Raw genomic sequence first — 5,512 nt, 5'->3', positions numbered from 1 at the left:
CTCTGCATTCCTCTTTCCTCTTTGTCTCTCATCTCACCCATAGAGGAGACCACGGATTCTGTAACCTCTTGTGAAGCTTCACTCTCCGTTATGACGGTAGTGTAGCTTTCAGTAGTTATCACTGTCGTCATCTCTCCATCCTGCATTGTCTCTTCTTGCTCTACGCCAACCACTTTCTGAATCATCTCCTCTTCACTGTGATCTTCCTCCGACTGTCCAGTTGACCTAGTTTCTTTTTCTTCAACAATCACGACTTTGTCTTGCTCGCTGTAGGCCATGCTCTCACTGATGGAGGTCTGGGACTTCGTGAGCTCCACAAATTCCTTTTCTTCCTGCCTCACCGCCATTGCCACCTCACCACTGTGTTGATCTTCGTATGAACTCTGCTGTTTGTCTCGAATCTCACCCATCGAGGAGACCACAGATACTGTAACCTCTTGCGAAGCATCATTCTCCGTTGTAACGGTGGTGGTGCCTTCAGTAGTTATCACTGCCATCAACACTTCATCTTGCGCTGTCTCTTCTTGCTCTAGGCCAGCCACGTCCCTAATCGTCTCCTCTTCTTTGTGATCTTCCTTCGACTCTACATCTTCTCCAGTTTCCCTAGTTACTTTCTCTTCAACAATCACGACTTTGTCTTGCTCACTGTGGACCATGCTCTCGCTGAAGGAGGTCTGAGAGGTTTCTGTGAGCTCCATAGCTTCCGTTTCTTCTTGCCTAACTACCATTGCCACCTGACTCTTTACTCCTTCTTTGTGGTCTTCCTCCAGGTCTTCTCCCGTTCCCTGTGTATCGGTTTGCTTGAGGAAATCTTCCGTCACCACCGTCATCTCGGTAGTTGTTGTATCGTTGCCTGAGGCTGCCACCGTCACATTTCCATTCATCTCACTATGCTGTGTTATCGACTGTTGGACGTCCCTAACTTGCGACACCTCTTGTTCCATTGCGTCGATGTTCTGATTCCAGGTTTGGACAGTTGCGCCATTTACTTTGACTTCGTCTTCTTCGTCCTGCTTAGAACATACGATTCAATTTCGAGCGTTGTTAAACTTACCGTACCAAGAATGTACGTAATGGTAAAACTTTTTAAAAAGGCAAAATATTTCACTTTTAACACTTTGAATTTGTCAAACACGGAGGTCGTACACGCCTGCCAACTCACAAAGTTCGTGATGTAAAAAACTTCTTGAATGTAATGTAAAGAAAGGTAGATTGGTTATGGTGCCCTTTGGTGGCCATGGCCTTCCTTTATATATGATATGTTTATTGCAAGTTCTTGCCCGAGGGCTAATTGCAGGTACAAACAACATGTAAAATAAGGAAAATACAAAGGTGCTAGGAACTACATTCTATGACTATATGCTATGCTAGTGTACATTATACTGGTTTTGTTGGGTTAGACTTCTCCTCTTTAGGCAGTGGAAGACGAATTTACCCACTTCTTTTATAATGTGTGGGTTCTTTGATTTTAATAGTGGGATTGATTTTTCATTGTCAGGAATAGTTGGAAAGTAAGCGTGTATTTTGGATACACTCATAAATAGTTGGTTTCTTATATCATCATAAAAAGAACAATTAGTGATAAAATGACTCTCGTCTTCCACAGCATTTGAGGGGCAATATTTACAAATCCTCTCGGACACAGGTAGCTTCATATAAGACCAACATGTATACATAGACAACGGAGAGTGGGTCACAGGCACGGGCAAAGGATACTGGCTTACATATCTACTGTAGTTTTTTTTGCAGAATGATATCCAGTATTTTTGTGTTGGACGAACATGCACATACCTGGAGATGATCTGCTGAATCTCCAAAACCTTTCCCCGAGGATAGGTCGCCATACTGGTCTCCAGACGTGGCACTGTCGGCGCGCAATCCTGCTTCCTGTCCGACTACTGTACTTTGTGATGTGATGACAGTCGAAGATGATGTTTGGCACACAGTTGCGTGCTCTGTCCTCGCCACTGTCTCACTGGATGTCTCCAACTGTGCGTCTTTATCTGCAAAGGAGACCACTGTGTGATTTGACAGTTAGAATTTCGGGAAAATGGAAATACTTAGACCTATCAACCCACCTTTTCCTTCAAAAGTTCCTTGCATTCATTTGTTTTTCCTGTTTTTTTTTCTTTCTCCATATACAAAATATAGTTTATCTTTTATGTACACCTATGATAATAAATATTAGTATTCAATTGATAAAACAACTAAAACAGACAATGGCGAGTGAGTAGCAAGAAATGAGGTATTGTCTTGGATCAAGCCTTTATCCCTATCAGCGGCATCTACAGCTGAGAAGGCGTCCTGTCGAAGCGCAGTGCAGGAGGCACCTCTGAGACTACAAGACACCATATTAACGGAGAGACCGAGGGGATACGTTATTTAGATTTTTTTCCTAAATCCGTTTGACCACAGCCTTAAAGAAGCGAACCCGCTACATTCTTTCCAAGAGAACCTATATTCCCTCCATTAACACAGTTTGGTTTCACGGTGACGTAATGTTGTGACAACTTTCGTAGTACGAACGACAGCCAGTGTAACTGACTTCATCACCGCAACCATGCATCACCAATTGATTTGTTGTCCAAAATGTACCTGTCGATGCGGAAATATGCTTGTTTCCTACACGGTGGCGTTTCATCCACCCTTCTGACCAGCTGTGAATACCTTCATGTCGAGCTGAACCCCTGAACTTTGTTGAGGCCTTGGATGACGCTTTTTGTATAAAAAGAAATGGCAGGGGTTGGTTTGAATGTCAACTTCTTCTCCCTTCTCCCGTTTCAATTACGCATTGCGTGTATCAAACAATTTGTCGTAAACATCACCCATCTGAAAGTAGGATTTCACGCATTTCTCAATGTTTGGATAAAGACTTCAAGTAAACACATCTCATGGACGTTTCATGGACTTCTGTTCTGAAGAAACAAAAGCGCAATCAAGTTGAAAATTGGGGTAAGTCCAATTTTCGTGTTGGAAATTACAGTTTAACTTTTCCAGAATATATTGAAAATGTTAGGAATTGTGAAATAGTACCTGTGTGCATCGAAGTTGCATCAGTCATGCCACCGTTGGGAGCTTCATCCTTCTTCCCCCACACCCTCCAGTTGCTCATAATAGACAGTAGTCCTCCACCACCCATCCCGGACCACGAGTACCTTCTCCCGTGCGAGTAGTAGCTGTAGACTGGCCACTCGCTGTCTGAACCTTCATCCATCCTTCCGTCCAGCCGCGCACTGGTGAAAAGTCTCTCCTGCTGTTGGAGGACCCCTCTGTTCCCATCGCCGATGACTGACGAGTGGAGCCTGACTCTTCAGTGGCGGTCAGTGTTGCCATCTGATGGTCGGACTCGGATGTCTTCAGCGATGTTTGGAACCAGCTTGTAGGAGAAAGGAACTCGGCAGTTGCAGTCTCCGGTGCTGGAGAGCTGGCCGGACTTTCATCACTGGAGTATGTACTCGAACCTAAAAGGAAAACGCAAACCCTAAATGCTACTACCTCCTTGCTGCAAAGAATGAAATTGAATGCATCATCGCCATGCTATACTGATTATTGTTTTACGGTTAAACAGATTTTGTGATTTGTGTCTTACTTGTTGATGTAGTCCTGACCAAACTCGGTTGGTACTTCGTAGCTGAAGATGAAGAGGAGGAGAAGGATGAAAATGATGACTTTGAAGTTGACACCGAGGATGAGTACGAGGTTGACTGCGAAAACCCCTTGCGGTGAATCGACCGTCTTGCCGAGGGCCTCACGAAGAAAAAGCCCTCTGAAATTAGAAAACAAAAGCTCATGAGCTCCTATGATATTTCCTTATGATAACTGAACGACGAGCGTCCCGATAAGAATATCAGAAGTATAAGTTGACTAACCATGATGATCATCTTTTTCGTTTCGTCACTCTAAGACACTAGATACATTTGTGAATTATACTGAAAAAAAAGTTTGTTACAGAAGCAATGGATCCATTCATTTCAAATTACTATGCAAAGTTTTGCATTTGCGAACATTTCGATATCTTGACTAATAGATATATGTTAGAGGGTATCCGGTAAATATAAAAAGAAGTAACGTTTCAAAAGAAACCGCGCACGTGCACAAAGCAGACAAGCGTGACAAAAACTGTATCCATACCCCAGATATGCTCCCTGGTTATGCCCCAGTTACCAGTTGACATTAATAGTACAAACAAGCCTGCAGTTATTCAATTTAGAGTTCAACCTGAGAACACAAGTATAATCGACATCACAATCATCGGATGAATAGTACATGATATGTCAAGTTCTAAATGTTATTCAGCATAATCTCTCCCCATTGCCGCGCATTCCCACAGGTTACAAGACAAGATACCTGTTCAGTACTATCCAAAAGTATCAGTTTACAAAACACCACTATATATAGCCCACCAGTCTTTGCAAAATACACCCCCAGTGGACAACGCCCCTTTAAACTCCACAAAGCGTATCAACCACAAATTCATCCACCGTATCAACCATCATCGTATACACAATGTGGTAAAAGTGGAAAACAAATCCACAAAACAACGTCATAACTTTCCCTCGCCGTAAATTGAACATGACGGGAGATATGTATGGCGAACTACAGCGTTTCTAGGTCACCGCCATGTTTTGACGTGACTGTGTTTACAATCGAGCAGGGGGCAATGTCCTCTGGAAGCAGACACGCGGAGAAGTAGGTCAGACCGATTTGCTTTCCTGTCCGCATCTGCCAATGGGATTACAGACAAACTATGGCGAGTACTACAGGCTGCATCGGTATTTACCCACTGGCGTTGTGAAGAAAAAACAAAGCAGACTCTCACATATGTTAACAGCGATGTTGTCAAATGCTTATAAAGAAGTGATATACAGTATAATTACCTTGCCTTAGCACCTCCCGTGCCTAATATAATAACTGCTATATAATGATATCCTGAAATATGTTCGCTTTGAAACATTTCGTGACTGCAATTTTCTTTAACTACAGTAAGCGAAGATGGACTACCTCGCAAGAACAACCAAAACAACGGCCTGCCATAGTCAACAAAATCTACACACGAAATGACACCAGTATCATGAGATAAACACTTGGATCAAGGACAGAGTACTACTGTGGAGTTGGCCACAGGTAAACAACGCTTGCTCATGCTGTCAATCATGTCCTGTCACCTCTGTGGGTGCGTCTTGGACGCGGTTGACATCTTATGGAACGGGTTCAGTCCAAAGGTATCTATTCACGACAACTTCAATATAGCTGACAGATCATTGCCTCACATTCATTATTTATCGTTAGGCGTTCACTGTTAAACGACCATGGTTATCAATAGCTTTGAACCTCTATCGTTACAAAACCTTAAGTTGGATCGAAGACAACAGACGCTAATCAACAAAGTGAAGTGCCACAGAATATTGCCCAAGGGGACCAAACAAGTATAGCCCTCCCTTCATTTCTGTTCATACCGAAGACACAGCATTCCCATATATAGTGACGTGACCACAACCCATAAATGTGCAAG

Source organism: Branchiostoma floridae, chromosome 14 (assembly GCF_000003815.2).
Source record: "Branchiostoma floridae strain S238N-H82 chromosome 14, Bfl_VNyyK, whole genome shotgun sequence".
NCBI classification, from domain to species: domain Eukaryota; kingdom Metazoa; phylum Chordata; class Leptocardii; order Amphioxiformes; family Branchiostomatidae; genus Branchiostoma; species Branchiostoma floridae.
Note: the sequence above shows the minus strand (reverse complement) of the source record.